Here is a 20,359-nt window from a genome sequence, read left to right on the forward strand (position 1 = left end):
ATCAACGAATAGCTCGCCTATTCTATGGATGTTATTATATCATACAACAAATAATTGAAATGTCTCATGTATATATAAAATATATAAACCAAAGTCATGATGCAAATGTAGCCTAAAATGGATTGGTCCCTAGGGCTCACTCCAACAATCTAGTAGTTGGTTGTTTGTCTTGATATAAAAGGTAGACATAAGGTTTTGTTACGCCTACTCTTAGATCAAGTGACAATCTTCACCAATATGGTTTGTTCCTGCATGAAAGACCATATTTAATGTGGTATGTATGGCAACTTGGTTATCACACCACAATTTTATACAATAGGTATTAGCAAATCTTATCTCCATCTATTGTTAGTTTGACTCATGGCTCCATACAGGTTTCACCTGGTTTGGTTCCCAACAAACCATTATCATTTAACAAGTTTGAAACATATTTCCTTTGTGATAGGAAGATCCCTTTCTTCGAGTACATAACTTCAATATCTAAGAAGTACTTCAAGGCCCCTAACTCTTTTGTTTGAAACTGATATTGTAGAAAAATCTTCAAGTTTCCAATGCCTTTGCTATCACTTCTTGTAATCACAATATCAACATACACCTCATATAAAATGTTGCCAAGGTTAGTATTTGTATAAAACATTATTGTATGATCACTTTGTTCCAAATGTAAGAACCACATCATTAAATCTCTCAAACCAAGATCTACGTGATTGCTTCAACCCTTGTAACATTTTTTTTAAGCAACACACCTTGCCAAACTCCCCTTAGCAACAAACCTATATGGTTGCTCCATATACACACCTCTTCTTGTAAGTCACCATGCAAGAAAGCATTTTTCACATCCAATTGAAGCAAAGGCCAATGATGTGTAGCAACAAGAGAGATAAGAATATGAATAAAAGAGGGAAATCAAATCCCAAGTGTCATTTTTCTTAAGAGACATCATTTCCTCCTCCATCGCTTGTCTCAAGCCACAATGACTAAGGGCATCTGAAAGATATTTAGGGGCAAACAAAATGTAAAAGGACTTAGAGAGGGGTGAAAATTAGCAAAAGACATGTATGTGAGGAAATATGATAGGTACGTACGTTTACAAGTGTGTTTACCTTTGTGTAATGTAATGGGGAGATCAAGGTCTGAAGGGAATCTGCAAATGTTGGAAGAGTTACATGTAAAGTTTGAGTATCCTTTGGTGGAGCTTCAGGTGAGATTTTAACATTAGGTGACACCTATTTGGGATGAGATTATGTCTACTCAAAAAATTACAAACTTGTATTAATAGAAGTCGAGAAAGTAAAGTGGATAATATTATAGTTTAAGAAAGAATCATCTAACACATACATAGTCATAGAGGATTCAGGCTCAACAAAAAATGGATGATCTTCAACAAAAGACACATAAGCAAAAATTGTTAGACAAGTGGCCTCAGATATCTTAAGAAGGGGGGGTTGAATTAAGATATTACAAACTATTTTCCCAATTAAAATTCTATTTCACTTTCTATTCAAGTTACAAATTCCCTTAATAATGAACTTCTTAAATATTGATTCAAATAGAACAATTTGAATATAAATATAAAACAATAATAAATAAAGGAGTTTAAGGGAAGAGAAAGTACAAACTCATATTTATACTGGTTCGGTCACACCCTTGTGCCTACGTCCAGTCCCCAAGCAACCCGCTTGAGAGTTCCACTATCTTGTAAAATCCTTTTACAAGTTCTAAACACAAGGACAATCCTTCCTTTGTGTTTAGAATTCTTTTACAACAAGAGACCCTCGGTCTCTTAATCCCTTAGAGAATTAGAAAGAGAAGAAGAATGAATCTCTCTTGAAAGAGATAGATTTTACAATCTGAGCACTCAAATGATTCCTTAATGAATTGCAATTGAATTTGCCAAGGAATTCTTAAGAGGATAAAACGATTTGCTTTTTGAGAGAATAAACACTTGTTGTTCTGAAAAACTCTGAACAAATTTGTGTTCTAAGTCACATATATATAGACCATTGGTGGTCATGTAAAAGCCTTTTGAGAGGTTGTGACTCTTAGAAATATTTTTCTGAAAATCTTGTCTGGTAATCGATTACAGGATTTGTGTAATCAATTACAACTTTCAAAATTTGAATTAAAACGTTCATTAACTGCTGGTAATCGATTACCAAGATTGTGTAATCGATTACACAGTCTAAAATTTGAATTAAAATATTTAGTAGCTGTTGTAAGGCATTTTTGGCCACTGGTAATCGATTACATCCTCTGGTAATCGATTACCAGAGAGTAAATCTCTTGAAAAACACTTTTTAACTTAAATTACTTGGCCAAACCTTTTGCTATATCAATTAGGAATTCCCTTCCTAAAATACTAGTGATCATCTTGATGTTGTGGCTTGTATTCTTGAATCTTTGTCTTGAATTTAAACTTGAAATGTCCATTTGCATCATTTGCATCAAATCATCATGATCATCATCAAAACATCAAAGGCATTTGCTTCTACAAAAATGAGGTACCAACCAAGATTTAAAGAGAAGCAATGATGCCCTTCATGGGTCCTAGAGTAACCCAAGAACACACACTTCAACGACTTTGGATCCAACTTGATTAGTCGAGGACGAACATCATACACATAACATGTACATCCAAATATTTTTGGGGTAAGGGGAACAAATATTAAGAGGGAAAAAAAGTAGAGTGAGTAAATGCACCATTTAGTACAAAAGATGGCATGCAGTTAATTAAATATGCAGAAATAAAGATTGCATCTCCCAAAAAAATTTGGAACCTTCATTGCAAATAATAGGGCTCAAGCAACCTCTACAAGGTGACAATTTTTATGCTCAGCCACCCCATTTTGTTATGGAATGACTACACAAAAAGATAGATGCAACTTGTCATTTTCATTCATGGATGTTCAAAATGGTTCAAAAATGTATTCTTTAGCATTATAACTACTGAGAACACGTACAAGATGACCAAACTGAGTACAAATTTCAGCACAAAAATGTTGAAACATGGTGCAAATCGTGAAATAGAAAAATCACATATCGAGTTTTTTTTTGTGGGCGACCTTGGAATTCTATTTTCGTAGCAAATGAAATAGAGAGAGAGAGGCATATAAGTAAATTGTAATTAGATACTTTACAATGTGTAGCTGATTCTGATATTGATACTAACAAGTTAAGTATATACAATCAGTTAGGTCAAGCCTTTATCATTCAAGGACTCAGCCTTCACTTTGTATATATCGATCAACTTGCCTAGCCAAACAGTTCATAGTCTCTCAAGCGCTGAGCCTAAAAACCTTGGTTATAATAATTGGTTGGACAGTCCACGTACAAATACAAATCATAAATATATGGGTGAATAGTGGGCCCTAACCTAACATTAATTGAAGCTAAAATTTAAATATATATGGTGTGTAAGGACAATTTTTTGTGGGGCTCCATTTTGTTATTGCTCAGACTACCACAAGTATAAGAAGTCCAGCGTGTCTAAATGTCTCATCACTTGTTCAGTTTACAACATATCTCCATATTGAGAATTGCAGAGTTTAACTGGGAATAAAAAAAATGCCTTATCCACTGTCATCTGGTGTGTGCATACCCCATGTAATTTTAGTTCAACCTAATGCAAATCACAGCAGGTGCCTATCTATTACATTACCAAGGCCATTATAATAAACATCTTTGTACCAATATTTGCATTGCTTGATTAAATTATTCATTTACTTATTCATATTATATACTTTGCAATTTATAGTTCCCAGTCTGACAGAGTGCGGAAAATTGGTGAGTTAAGGGCAGTACATGTAGCAATTTTATGGAGTTTCTTCAATGTTGCCCCACGTGACTTTTAAAAGTCTTAGAATGCCACTTAAGAAACTATCTAACAATTTAATTTGGGTTTTGGACTTTTTTCATTCACGTTGCTTTCTTCAAACTGACATTCTATACCAATGTAGATCATCTCACAAAAGTCCCTCGGAGTGTCAACATGGAGAGACTGCAGAATGGTTATTTGTTTCCTGAGGTCAGTCAGTTCTGAATTCTTTTCCTGGCTCATATTAAGTTTTTGTTAGTGTTTGGTATGTTCTGGCTTCATTGAAAATAGTGTGATTTCTTAGCTTTAAGATATTGGAGAAGTTTTAGCAAATGACTTAGTTAAAAACTTAATAAACTTTAATCAGATGGAAACGATATTCTTAACCTTAACTGTGAAGTTTATTAAAAAAAAATCTGAAAAGATTATAATCTAAGAATCTCGGATAAGCTGTTCCTAACACCCCAATTGCCTCAATGTTTTATTTTACAAGTGCTTGATTTGATATTACCTTTTCTCAAGTTTTATTCATTATTTGAGTCATGTTTGAATACAGTTTTTCATAAGCCCTTGTAGGAAAAGAGAATAACAAGACAAAAATGAATATGAGAGAGCTTTTAGCTATTAGCTCATGTATAAGCTAGTTTTGTTTATAAAGAAACTCATTTATTTTTTATTTGTATTTTCTTCTCCTAGAAGTACTTGGGGAAAAGTTTATCCAAACAGGACATTGAGTTGTTAGCTACCAATTACATTTAGTTTTGGATTCTATTCTCAATTATGATGTACCTTTATTGTCTTATAAACCTTATTGTACCTTAACCAGATATATATGCTCAGAGGAATCCACATGCAAGATTGATAAGACTTGGAATTGGTGATACTACAGAGCCAATACCAGACATCATAACTTCAGCCATGGCTAAGGTAATAGGCTAATAGCAACACTAAAGTTGTCAATATATTTCTTCTTTGCATTTAGATAATTTCCACTTAATAAAGGGAACATGGAAAGAGATTGCTACGTTGACATGATTTTTTAATTATAGTTTGTTTTCCGGGATTTCATGTATCAATAACCATCTATAAGACTATAACCACCTTTGGACTTCTCTGTAGAAAATGCTTTCTAAACCATAAGTAGCATAGTTCTACTTTTCAACAAGTCCAACTTTAGAACTGATATAATACGTCTTCCCTTTTTCTACACTTTACGCACAAACTGCAAGATCTAGAGCCTGAATCAATCTTCATATCTCAGGAAATTAGTACGGTACTACGTCAATTTTACCATTTGACTCTTGACATGTAATTTATCTTTCAAAAGAAATTGCCCCATTTCAAGGGAAGCTTTCCCTTTTATGTTGCTAGTAGTTGCTAAGTCTTCTTAATTTAGCATGCATTTGGATTCGCGTCTATAATTCACGATTTCACATCAAATTTCCTAAATAATGAAGAAGTAATAACAATTAATTGCTTTAATTTTAACGCATGTCTGCCTTTCTAAAAATGTGCAACCAAACATGCGGTTAATTTGTGTACGAATGCATAGAGTCACCTTTGTTCCTTCATCTCCATATCTCTTAATTTATCAGTTGACATGAGCAAAGAATGGTAAAAAAAAAAAGACTTGCCACTATAACCCTGTAGATTCACACTACACTGCAATAAAAAAAAACTAATGTACCATGGTATCCTAGAACTAGAAGGCTCCTCGCTATGGGAAAAGATAACAGAGTCCTTATACTTAGGCTTAGGCTTATCTTTGCATATACAAAGAGGATTAACTACACTATAATAATAATAATAATACACTGCAATATACAATTTGAGCCGGAGGGGGGGGGGTAAGTTGGGTCAAGTTGTTATCCAGTGAAAGAACTAAGTATATACTATATTGTTTTGCAGCAAGCATTGGCTCTGTCAACAGCTGAATGCTATAAGGGTTATGGACCTGAGCAAGGCAACAGGGTAAAGAGGCATTGCTAGTTTGTATCTTGAATAAATTGTTCTCATTATCCTTTTGCTTTTGGAATTCTTGTTCACAAAACTTCATGAACTTTTTCAGGAGCTAAAGAGGGCAATAGCAGAAACATTTTACCAAGATAAGCAAGTGAAAGAAAATGAGATTTTTGTATCTGATGGAGCACAGTGTGATATTTCTCGCATTCAGGTTAGGGATATATATAGACTGATAGACATTCTGTTATCAATTTAGGGCCAGGCTAACAACATTGAAAAGAAATTGAAGGACCGTTTTTGTTTATATTTTAGCAATTATGATATAAAGAGTTACTAATTTTTGCTGTACTTATATGTAGATGCTTCTGGACTCTAGTTTGTCAATAGCTGTGCAGGATCCAACTTTTCCGGTAATTACTTTCAAATACATATTGAGCTTTGATCTGAAAATATGCAATTTAAAGAAAAATGCCTAATCTCCTCAGTGACTCAGGTTTAAACTTGATTGACTTGTAGAACAATGGATTTTACAAAATGTTAAGAAAGACCTTTAATTATAAACACCGTATCCACCATACTTGGAACTTTTCACTTATCATTAGTCAATGATTAGAAAGCTCATCCTGTACTACATGCACATTCTTCAACAGAAAATATATAACAATAAAATTCTTAACTCTTATGATCATGCTTTAGCTTTTGTGCCCTGTGGAATACAGTCCTTGAAAATTCATCCGTCTGGCGTGTATTTAAATTATCCTTATAAATTCACACGACCCATCATGCCACCTGTTCTAAAATAAAATAAAAAATGAAAGAAAATAAATACGAAGAAGATGCACAGTTTTAAATTAAATAAAAAAATAACAGTAGCAAAATAAATTTAATTGACAGTACATGAATAATGTATTATAACATACAATAAGCACAAGGAAAAAATAAATTAGGGAAAAAAAGATATAGCCTGGGTTGAAGCGCGTAAACGCTATCCTTAGAGAGAAAACGCCCGTAGGAAAATTTGATTGCGCTCCTCTCCCAAGATACAACAACCTGTTGGTTCCGATCGTGTGCAGCGAAAGGATCCCCGAACCTTCTGAACACCAATGCTCTTGCTCTCACAAAAATAAGTTTTTTATAGAAAAAAGAAAGAGATAATTTTTTGGGGGAAAGAAACCAGATAACGTTGCTCTGTATCTCTTTTCTTTAGAAAAGAGGAAAGAGATATATATATATATATAAGCATTTTGCAACAATAAAATATGACCATTGGAAATATGACTGTTGGAAAACTAACCTACAATTGTCACAACAAACCAGTTGACTCATTAAAACAAAATCTTAAGAAAATCTAAAATAAATATTTTATTTTATAAAATAGAATTAATATATTTATAAATTTTAAATTAAAACACAAATATTTATCAACAATCCCCCACATAATTTAAAATTTTAAAATATATTTTCTAAAAGATAATTTGTATAAAAACATAACAGAAAGAGCATGTGATATTGTATTTCGGTATAAGGAAACTTCCAGGTTTGAGCCTTATACCTAGTGTTTATGAACTTTCATTCGAGAAAAATGTAGCGACTTGATTGTCTTGAACTACATATTTTTTAACCGAACTTTAGTACACAACCCCTACAATATTGGCGTTCAATTAGGTTCTAATCAGTGGTAGCGTGTTACACGGCCTTGCGCTTGTATCTTGTTTCGTGAGTGTCACTTAGATATTAGCCCATATCTCACAGTGGCGGTCCCACCACCACACTCACTAGGTGGATCCTCAAAAAGTGGGTTGTGACCCCCACCCCTACAATAACTGTCATCGGATTCATTAAGAGGTATTTTTTTTTACCAAAAATACACATATATAAATACCTCAACCTTAATATTGCCACAATTTATAATACACTTCGTCATAGGAATGAGAAACGGAACAGCTCCGCCAAATTTCATTTTGGTGTACTTTAGTCAACAAACAATTTCATTGTTACCCGTTGAACTCCATTCATGGGATCACCAATCATACGGAGACGGGTGTCCATTGTTGTAACTAAATAATGGGTTTTAATCTCATTTCCCTCGATGACTCAAATACTTGTTGACATGTCAACCTTTTTGTAAGCGGATCCGTAATATTATTTTTTGACCTGACAAAGTCAAAAGAAATGACATCATGAGAAATCAAATTTCTTATAGACTTATGTCTCACTCTTAAGTGTCTTCTTTTTTCATTAAAATTTTTCTTGTCACTTTAGATATAGTAATTTGACTATCACAATGCATTGGAATTGGAGGTATACGCTTATTTAACAATGACAAATCACATAATACATTTTTAAGAAATTCAACCTCACTAGTAGCAGTATTTAAAGCAATAATTTTTGTTTTCATGTGAAATAATAACTTGTCTAGTAAATTTTCATGATACTGCACAACTAGCTAAAGGAAAGACATAACCACTTCTCATTTTTATTTCATCAAAATCAGAACTTCAATTTTATATCACTAAATCCCTCAATTACTTTCCAATCTACCAACTACATGTGCAATATCAAACAGGCCTAGAGAAGTTTGTCAAATGCAACAAAGAACCGATACTTTGAGAATATTTATGTAAAGAAATTCATTTACTCAAATTTTTCTTTAACTTGATGGATGAGTCATAAGGAGTAAGAGCATGTTTTGCATCAAAATAATTAAACTTCTTCAATAGCTTTTCAACATAATAAGATTGGATAAAAGTCATGCCATCATTTTTCTTTATAAGCTTAATACCCAAAATCACATCTACACAACCAAGGTCTTTCATATCAAAATTTCTAGACAAGAAAAACTTCACATCATTTATGAAATTCATTTACTACCAAATATCAATATGTTATCCAGATACAAACATAAAATGACACGTTCATTATTATTAAATTGTTTCACATACACACATTTATCACTATCATTAATTTGAAAATCATACACAAGAATAACTTAATCAAACTTTTGTGTCAATGCTTTGGAGCTTGTTTCAAACCATACAAAGATTTAACAATTTATTTTTCAAGAAAAAATATTTTCAAAGAAAGTCACATCTCTAGACTCCATAATAGTACCATTAGAAATTTCAGATACTTCTAAATTAATAACTAAGAATCTATAAGTAGTATTATGTAAAGAATATCCAACAAAAATACAATTAACATTTTTTTTGTCGATTTTCTTTTTCTTATTAATAGGGATGTTAACCTTTACTAAACACCCCCACACTTTAAGATATTTTAGATTTGATTTTCTTTTTCTCCATAGCTCATAAAGATATTTTTTTAATTTTTTTTATAAGATACCACATCAAGAAAATGACATACAAAATATGAAGTTTTACCCAAGTGTTCATTTTATTGCTTTGTGAGTTATATTTTCACATGTTTATTATTATTATTATTATTATTATTATTATTATTATTATTATTTTAGCAAGAAGCTACACATATAGAGGTAACCAGTCACTAACGGTAATAACATAATATTTACAACAATAACGTTAAGAAACAGAAAATAAAAATCGAATAAACTTTCCAACATTAAATACCTGTAACATTCACAAAGGAAATTTGACCAACTAAAAGATAGCTTTCGAGCATATGAATGAAAGTAGTGGGATGCTTTCAGTTTTTTACATAAACTAATTCTAAAAGCATTTTATCTTTACAAAATATAATTGATAAATAAAATATATTTTAATTATAAATTATAAGAAAATATTTTCCAATAATCTTCCTAATTTAAAATTTAAAGAAATAAAATAATATAATAAAAACATTTTCAATAGAGCATAATACATTGTGTTTTCATCCTTTGATTTTTTATGCTTACTAGAATGGAACTCAATCATATCCATTATAGATATTTTAATAAAACATCATGCTACTGCAGAAAAGACTATGTAAGAAGAAAGTGATAAGCTTTTCTCTCTAAGACTATTGGAAAATAAAATAAAAAATGAAATAAAATAAATACGAAGAAGATGCACAATCTTGAATTAAATAAAAAAATAGCAGTGGCAAAATAAATTTAATTGACAGCACATGAATAATGCATTATAACATACAATAAGCACAAGGAAAAAATAAATTAGGGAAAAAAAGATATAACCTGGGTTGAAGCGCGTAAACCCTATCCTTAGAGAGAAAACGTCTCACTGCACTGGTAGGAAAATTTGATTGCGCTCCTCTCCCAAGATACGACAACCCGTTGGTTCCGATCGTGTGCAGCGAAAGGATCCCCGAACCTTCTGAACACCAATGCTCTTGCTCTCACAAAAATAAGTTTTTTATAGGAGAAAGAAAGAGATAATTTTTTGGGGGAAAGAAACTAGACAACGTTGCTCTGTATCTCTTTTCTTTAGAAAAGAGGAAAGTGATATATATAAGCATTTTGCAACAACAAAATATGACCGTTGAAAAACCAACCTACAGTTGTCACAACAAACATAACAAACCAGTTGACTCATTAAAACAAAATCTTAAGAAAATCTAAAATAAATATTTTATTTTATAAAATAGAATTAATATATTTTTAAATTTTAAATTAAAACACAAATATTTATCAACATTCCCCCACATAATTTAAAATTTTAAAATATATTTTCTAAAAGATAATTTGCATAAAAAACATAAGAGAAAGAGCATGTGATATTGTATTTCGGTATAAGGAACCTTCCGGGTTTGAGCCTTATACCTAGTGTTTATGAACTTTCATCCGAGAAAAATGTAGTGACTTGATTGTCTTGAACTACATATTTTTTAACCGAACTTTAGTACACAACCCCTACAATATTAGCGTTCAATTAGGTTCTAACCAGTGGTAGCGCATTACACGGCCTTGCGCTTGTATCTTGTTTCGTGAGTGTCACTTAGAGATTAGCCAATATCTCACAGTGGCGGCCCCACCACCACACTCACTAGGTGGATCCTCAAAAAGTGGGTTGTGACCCCCACCCCTACAATAACTGTCATCGGATTCATTAAGAGGTATTTTTTTTACCAAAAATACATATATATAAATACCTCAACCTTAATATTGCCACAATTTATAATACATCTCGTCATAGGAATGAGAAACGGAACAGCTCCGCCAAATTTCATTTTGGTGTACTTTAGTCAACAAAATTTCAATGATTAGAAAGCTCATCCTATATTAACTCTTATGATCATGCTTTAGCTTTTGTGCCCTGTGGAATACAGTCCTTGAAAATTCATCCGTCTGGCGTGTATTTAAATTATCCTTATAAATTCACACGACCCATCATGCCACCAAGGTCACCTCACAAGATCACACACACAAAGAACATATCTAGCTAGTGAAAATGGTTCTCATTTTAAGTGTAAGAACCGCGAATCTCGATCATATATAATAACTATAGATAGATAGTCAAAATTAAAAATTGGTGGTCACAGACTCGCATCATCTAACTACTTAAAAACATTAGGTGTATTTATTTATTCATTCTTTATCATTTAAATATGATTTAATGGTCTTTATTTATTGTTTTTATTTATTACAATGACCAAAAGTTCTTACATTTTATGCTACCTCTATATATAATCTTTTAATTTAATATTGACAATTATGTAAAAAAGAATGTTCTTAATGAATCTACTCATGAATCATGACAGGCATATATAGATTCCAGTGTCATTGTTGGTAGGGCTGGGGGTTCAAAGCAGGGAGTGGAAAGTACAAAAACATTGCGTACATGAAGTGTGGACCTAAGAATAATTTCTTTCTTTCCAAACCTATCAATCGCTCCAAGGACTGATTTGATTTTCTTTTGTTCTCCAAACAATCCAACTGGTACTGCTGCATCTAAGCAGCAACTTGAGCAACTTGTCAAGTTTGCAAAAGCAAATGGATCTATCATCATTTATGATGCTGTTTATGCTGCTTACATATCAGATGAAAGCCCCAGATCAATTTTTGAAATTCCTGGAGCCAAAGAGGTGGTTATATAGTCTTAAATTACCTTCACGGTTATCGTTCAATGATTAGTCTGCTTTTAGTTAAATTTAGCATTGATTTTACTAAAGAAAAACAAAAGTAGTTTTTATTTTAAAATTTAATATTCATGCACTGATAGATTGTCATCGAATCGCAATTGGAAGGTGATTTGTAGATAGACAAAAGTATAAAACTATTTTTTAAAAATTTAAATCTAATTTTTTTTAAAGAAAAATGTGTTATGAGAAAAAGCTGAAAATAAAGGTTTAAGAGAAGAATCCTTGATATTACTCACATGTGGGTTTTGTGTGTATGTGAGTGTAGGTGGCAATTGAAATTTCATCATTCTCAAAATTTGCTGGTTTTACTGGGGTTCGGCTTGGGTGGACAGTTGTCCCTGAAGAGTTGTTGTATGCTGATGGTTATCCTATCATAAAGGATTATGATCGCATTGTTTGCACATGCTTCAATGGTGCATCTAATATTGTTCAAGCTGGTGGACTTGCATGCCTTTCTCCACAAGGATTTCAGGTTTGTCACAAGCTTCTTTCTGCCAAGTGCTTTTTGTATGTAATTTTGTGTTAAAATAATGTCCTCTTTAAACAAGAATTAATTGATAATGTTTTATTAGTACATAGAAGTACATACTAACACTTAGATTTGGGAAAAATAATTAAGTGGTCTGAATAGGATATATTTTGGTATTTACTTTTCTAGGGAAAAAGAAATTGCGTTGACTGTAAATTCTTATAAATTAGTTCTCATACTGTCTTTTGTGTCCAAACTGAATAATAAGATTTCATTGTAGTAATTTTTAAACTTTCTTTGTTTTCGCCTTTCTCTAATTGAAGTAATTGGATATCTTCAGCGAGTATGGATTTTAATAAATTACTAACTTTGAACCATTAAGCATAAATAAATTTTAATATATATATATATATATATATATATATGGACATAGAATAATACTACTTTTTGTTTTTTTTACACCCACAACATACTAATTATGAATACTTATGGATTAAAAAATAGAAATAATTTTAGAAGTTTATCAAATAGATACTATACAATATATATTAAATGCAATAAGCAAAATAACTTAAACCAATGTCCCACTTAGAATTTTTGGGTGATTTGGCAATCAAGTATTTTCCTTGCCATGTTTAATAAATAAATAAAAATAACCTTTAATTAGGAGCTGAACTAGATGCGTTTTCCAACTGTTTTATTGAAAGACTAAAATATATTTATATATTTTTTTACAAATAAAAGAAAAATAAGAAGATAAAAGAAAGAAGTGAAGAATAAAATAATTATAAGATAGAAAAAGATCAATAAAAAGTAATTATAAAAGAAAACATGAGAAGGATAATATAACCCTTTACTCAAATACTCTTTATTTTTGTTGTCATTTTTGTAGACATGAAAAGTGGACTTGGTCATGTTATTTTTGTTCACTTGTGCGTTTCAGGCACTGAAAGCAACCATTTACTACTACATGGAAAATGCGAAAATACTTGTTGATACGTGAGTCATTGGGTCTAAAGGTATATGGCGGCAAAAATGGGCCATATGTATGGGTGCATTTTCCGGGGTTGCGTTCATGGGAAGTGTTCAGCAAAATTCTTGAGAGAGCAGCCATAGTCACTGTTCCTGGTATAGAATTTGGTCCTGGCGGCGAGGGTTATATTAGAGTCAGTGTCTTTGGTCACAGAGAATCTGTATTGGAAGCTTCAAGGAGATTGAGGAAACTACTGTAATAAAATATATTTGTGTCCAATGTTGACCATATATTATTCGCTTAAGGTTACTAAAGATATTTAAAATGTTATGCTTTGATTACCAAAATAATTTGTAGTTCAATTGTCATAGTTATTTTTCATTTAATCTGTTTATATATAGGAAAAAAATGGGTTATTAATGTAAAATAATTTTATATTTTTATTTAATTATAAATTATCATATATCATAATATAATATGAGTTTCTTGATTTTCATAATAATTATTTTAAAAGTTATATAAATAATATTTTTTTATTATCATATTATTATTACAAAGTATCTATTGATTTCATTGATGATTAATATTTATTAAATAATTTGAATAATCATTTTTAGTAAAATTTTCTTTTTTTTAATCATATTTTTTATTTAAGACTAATTCAAAATCTTTTTAAGAGATCGAGTAAAGTATCCTTCAAACCAACAACTTATTAGTATAAATAATATATTATTTAATGTAGGAATGAAATGAAAAAAAAAACTTTAAGAAGATAAAAATGAAAGCATTCATTACATGATAAACAAAATCAATGATAATTCATTCTAATATTAATAAGGGGTGGTCTTGACCCCAAGTAAAAATGGGATTGTTTAATCTCATTTTTAATTAGACACATTATTAATAATAGTAAAGGTGAGATCTTGCTTACACTAATCCAATACACAAATTTACTAACTTAATTCACTTACTATTCAGCTCTGCTGTAAAAAGCGTAAGCGCTTATCAGCTTAGGCATAAGAATAATATTCAAAGAATAACATATTAAGATGAAAGGTTCCTAAACTCATTTTTAATGGCTCTCGCATCTCACTCTTATAAAAACACAATAAACGTCAACATGGATAGAATGTCTATGTCTTTTCCACCTAATTAAAATGGGTATAAATATTAAGTTAAAGCTTGGTACATGTGGCACGCGAGTTTGCAACGCAACTGTCACCATGAGAATCAAAGTGCAAAGTAGACATTTATTTGTTATAAAAAAATTTGAACATAGATGTGTCTCACAGGACCACAAATATGTGGGCTTTATCTTACTTTCTCTTTCTAATATACTGTTATTAATTGGGGGGCAATTATATTTTTAAGTATAGATCGATGTAAAGCAATATAACTATTTTAGGGGGTGCACCGCAAGAAAAATAACTTATGTACGTTAACAAAAACTGTCACTGAAAATTAAAGATGTATAGGTAAATATATTATATATTTGGTCTTATAGACATATTAGCCATCAATTTTAAGGAGTAACTCACAGATTATAGTTTGTCATTATAGATTTCCTCTATAGATTTATTTTCATTATGATTATATTTGATTATCATCATTTGCTGTTCCTATAATTAAAAATGTGTATGTAAAAATTATTAATTTATATTTATAATTTTTAATTATAGGTAAAAATATTAACTTGTACTTATAACTCTCAACTATAAATAAAAGTCTTTTAAGATTTTACTTGTACACTAATTGGGTACAATTTTTTTAAAATTTTATCTACACCAAATAACTGTAGTTATAAGGCCTTCAAGGTTTTACCTGCACTCAGTATTTGTAGGCCGAAGTTTTCTTAATTTTTACATGTTTTTCCTACACCAAACAATAATAATTAAATACAAGTCTCTGAGTTTTATCTACTTTAAATTTTGTAGGTAAAAGTAAGCTATTTTATAATATCTATACAATGAATGGCTTTAAAATTAATTAGTCTTTAAAATTGAAACGTAATGAGATGATGTTACGAAAAATATCTACCTAGTCTAACCACGCTTCTCCTTTTCTACCTACCCATAGCACTTCCAAGTTACAATATAAAACAAATAAATAGCTCACTAAATAAGAAATAAAACAGGGTAATAATAAATGTTCTAACACATTCTTTTTAACACGATTTATTATTTATTAAAATTATTAAAAAAATAACTCATTAAATAAGAAATAAAACATACAAAAATTATATAATTTTTAATATATTTCAATCAATATTTTTAAAGAAAAATTCGACCAATAATAAAATATTATATTAAAAAATATGTTAAAAAATGTATTATTAACTTTTTTCCCTAAAGTAATCACAATTATTCTGTAAAAAAAATAAAGTAATCACAATTCACAATCATTATTAATTTTAGTTGGCTAAGTATTAAGCAGAGAATGTCCCTCTGGAAAAAAAATACACAAGTGAAAAGTTTCCAATTACTCGAATGAGTATCCTGTGGCAATTGGATTTGCATTTAACCATTTCTCATTTTCGAAATGTTACCACAAATATTATTACAAAGGTCAATCTTCTCGGTCTACATAATGATCAACACTATAAAAATGAACTTAAACCTTATTATCTTGCCACCTTGGTAGTGACCAATATTCCAAGTTTTAAAAGAAAAATATGGCTATTATATCACACATCATCATGCTGCACAGTTCATTACGGAAGTCCACTAATTAAATATTACTTGGTCACCAAGTTTAACTACCAAACAAAAACATAGTATACATATATAGCATGGAAAAACAGTCAAACTACAGATACACGTTTAATTTCATTAATTTATTGTGACTCTTTTACTTGCATGCCAAGCCAATCCAATAATCACATGACTATAAATCAAATCCACCGCATTAATCATGTGCTCTCAAAAACACACAATATTGTCTAGCTGAGACAATGGCAGCTGGTGTTGAACTTGCTGAAGCATATGTGTCGTGGAAGCAGCACAAGGAGAAAATGAAGGAAACAGAAAAGGGAAGAGCCAAAATGAACAAGATTGGTGCCAAGGCAAATACATCAAGTGGATGCTTCTCTTGGTTTCCCAAAAGGCTCAGAAGACATACATGGGTAAGAGACGGCGATGAGAAAGACTTGATTAAGGTTTCAACAAATCCATGAAAACCATGTTTTGCTGAGACATTGTAACATAATCTTGTTGTAATATACAGAATGTTGTGTGTTTGATGTTTCTGGTCTTAAACTTCACCAGATGGTCGAATGTTATGTACCTTTGTATATAGAGGCTAAAGTTTCATATAAATTTTAGATGAAATGTATCGTACTTTCTATTGTAATAAACTAGTAACTAGTAAGTGTTTTGTGTGTTATTAAAGTTGGAAATGAGTAAAGTTAACTAAGTGTGTTCTGTATGTATACACACCTCATATTCTTGTACAATAAAAAATATTTAGTTTCAATATGTATATTCATGTTCACCCAATTCGTATTTTCAACTCTTTCTCCTCAATTAATACTGCATTATTGTCATGTATATTATGTTTATTTTGAATTTAATCCTTATAACAACAAATGATGAAGGCAATATTTAAAATATTTGTACATAAAAATATTAAAAAGTCATACAAAAAAACATGTCATGTATAAAGATAGAGATCTACTTTAATTTAATAGTTTACTTGTTAGGAAGTGAGAAAAATATATGTGCATCGGTGTATTGTGAAAATTGAAAAATACTCTTGGCGATAAATTTTAATTAAAAATTAGTTTTTATTTAAAATCAATTTATCAGTTGATCTAAATACACACTAATGCATGGTAGGTTCTTCTTTGGATTAGCTGAAATGCTAACTCAATTTTTTTTATATTTTTTTTTACTGCCAGCACAAATTATTCTGTTCACCTAAATGGAATGAATGTTACTTATGTAGGTGTTAATTTTATGTCTCATTGGGGCTATTGTGTTAGACAAGTGGCCTCAGATATCTTAAGAAGGGAGGGTTGAATTAAGATGTTCCAAACTGTTTCCCCTAATTAAAAATCTATTTCACTTTTTACTCAAGTTATGAATTCCCTTAATGACAATCTTCTTAAATATTAATTCAAATGAAACAATTTGAATATGAATATAAAGCAATAATAAATAAAGGAGATTAAGGGAAGAGAAAATGCAAACTCAGTTTTATACTGGTTCGGCCACACCCTTGTGCCTACGTCCAGTCCCCAAGCAACCCGCTTGAGAGTTCCACTATCTTGTAAATTCCTTTTACAAGTTCTAAACACACAAGGACAATCCTTCCTTTGTGTTTAGAGATCCTTTACAACAAGAGACTCACAGTCTCTTAATCCCTTAGAGAATGAGAAGAAGAAGAAGAACAAATCTCTCTAGAAAGAGATGGATTTTACAGATTGAGCACTCAAATAATTCCTTAATGAATTGCAATTGAATTGGCCAAGAAATTCTTAAGAGGATAAAATGAATTTGCTCTTTGAGAGGATAAACACTTTGTTGTTCTCAAAATCTCTTTGAGCAATTTCGTGTTTAAGTCATATATATATAGACCATTGGTGGTCATGAATAAAGCCTTTGAAAAGTTGTGACTCTTGAAATTATTTTTCTGAAAATCCTGTCTGGTAATCGATTACAGTAATTGTGTAATCGATTACAGCTTTTAAAATTTGAATTAAAATGTTTACTAACTGCTGGTAATCGATTACCAAAATTGTGTAATCGATTACACAGTCTAAAATTTCGAATTCAAATTTTTGTAGCTGTTATAAAACGTATTTGGCCACTGGTAATCGATTACATCCTCTGGTAATCGATTACCAGAGAGTAAAACCTTTGAGAAACACTTTTTAATTTAAATCACTTGGCCAAACCTTTGCTAATTCAATTAGGAATTCCCTTCCTAATATTCTAGTGACCATCTTGATGTTGTGACTTGTAATCTTGAAGTATTGTCTTGAATTTTAATCTTGAAAAGCCCATTTGCATCAATTGCAACACATCATCATGATCATCATCAAAACATCAAAGCCAATTGTATCTACATATTGGATTAATGTGGGGTTTTAGAGGAACTTAGGGAGTGATGGATTTTTTTGGATATTTTTATAAACAAAATATTAATAAAAAGAGATCTATATTAATATTTTGTTTATAAAAATATCCAAAATAATTAATTAACTCAGTCATTTGGAGCCTCGGGACAATATATTTTTCCCTCTCGTATAGGACAAAAAGGAATTTGGATTTCGACAAAGACAGCAACTCTGATCCCCTGCACCCACAACGACTATTTTTGTTTTGAGAACGACTAGTGCAGTGTAGTACCCTACTTTTGGGTGAACCACACTTGGAGAACCCAAGTTCCCAACCCATCCGTCACTACCAAACACAATCTCGCTCCTCCTCAGCCACCACCACCACCATCGTGGTCACAAAATATTACACTGATTGTCAGAAAATATTCCTTTAACATCAGCCTTTTAATATCATAATTGTAAATAAATTAAGTTTATTAACATCAATTTTTTAAATAATATTGTGTTTAGATATTAACATCAGATTTTATAAAAATTGGTGTTTTTTTTAACGATTGACAATATTAATTTTTAAAAATTGACATTGTGCGTATATGTTAGCATGATTTTTATAAAAAAATCGATGCTGTCATTTTTCCCAAATTAAAAACCACAATCTCATATTTCTTCTCATTCGCACTCACTATCAGTCAAAACCTCCACTCTCAATCTCACTCGCTCTCATCACTCTCACTCGCAACGTTGCTCACTCTCACCGTAGGTGTCACCGTTGGCCATCCTCGTCTTCCGCTGGCTTGGTCGCTGTCTCGAGCCTTCATCCCCATCACTTCGTGTCACAGGTGAGAACCATATTTCTTCAACACATTTTCTACCGAACGATATTTCTTTTTCATAATGCTGCCTGGTATTAGGAAGCTTAATGTTGTGTGTGTTGCTTTTTGCATAATGCTTTCATAATCCTTCGTGTCGCAGTTTTTCATAATGTTGTCCATGTTACTTTATGCATTTGACTTTTGGAACAAAGAGCTTCAAAGAACTTATGGTGGGGAGGTTTCCCTTGGTTGGGATGTAGATCTGTTTCTCAGTCAGCTATTGGTCGTTAGGAAGCTTAAGATGTTAGACTTTTCTGATTTTGCAGACACGGAATTTGAACTGACGGGGTGATTTTGAGAAATTTTTCAACCTTCTATTTCAACGAATTTGATTTTTTTTAATTTTCAAATGTTTTGTTTGAATAAATCAATTTAAATTTTTTCCATTTTAAATTTTTTGTTTGGATAGGATAATTTAATTTCCTTCTTATGCAAAATTTTAATTTTTTTATTTTAAATAGTTGAAATTTTAATATTAAACTTTATAGAAAATAAACACAATCTAATTTTGAAATATTAATTAAAAAATATTTTCAATTTTTAATAATTTATAAATATAAAATATTGATAATTTTAACTATGGTTGTTTTGTCTGACCACAACCAATGATATTTTTAAACCGACATCAACTAAGACTATTTTTCAGTCGACATCAAATATGATTTTTTTTTTGTCAAAGTATGTCGGGAATATTTGTCAGCTGACGTCAGCCGGGGCTATTTTTTTGCCAACGTTGGTTGAGTCTATTTTTCAGTCGATGTTGGCTAGATTTTTTTTACCAACGTCGGCTAGGGTTTGTTTAGCCGACACCGGCTAGGATCTTTTCGAACGACATTGACCAAGGCTATTTTTAGTAAACGTCGACCCAAAAAATCCTAGCATACATTGACAAAAAAATCTACCCAATATCAGCTAAAAAAATAGTTTGGTCAATGTCAACCAATAGAACCTACCTGATGTCGACCGAAAAATATCATTGGTCAACGTTGGTCGAAAAATCCCTAGTCGAAGTTGGCTAAAAAAATAGCTCTGACCAATGTTGGACAAAAAACCCTACCTAACATCGGCTATAAAATAGTCTTGGCTGATGTTGGCTAAAAAATAACTCAAACCGATGTTGATCGAAAAAACTCTAGTGGATGTCGACTGTAAGAAC

At 31.1% G+C, this 20,359-nt stretch overlaps 1 pseudogene; it reads left to right on the forward strand.

Annotated features, from left to right (window-relative positions):
• The first annotated feature begins 3,988 nt into the window (after positions 1-3,988).
• LOC114384097 lies at positions 3,989-13,619 on the forward strand (annotated as a pseudogene).
• Positions 13,620-20,359: the final 6,740 nt, after the last annotated feature.

The sequence above is a fragment of the Glycine soja genome, chromosome 14 (assembly GCF_004193775.1).
Source record: "Glycine soja cultivar W05 chromosome 14, ASM419377v2, whole genome shotgun sequence".
In the NCBI taxonomy this organism is placed as follows: domain Eukaryota; kingdom Viridiplantae; phylum Streptophyta; class Magnoliopsida; order Fabales; family Fabaceae; genus Glycine; species Glycine soja.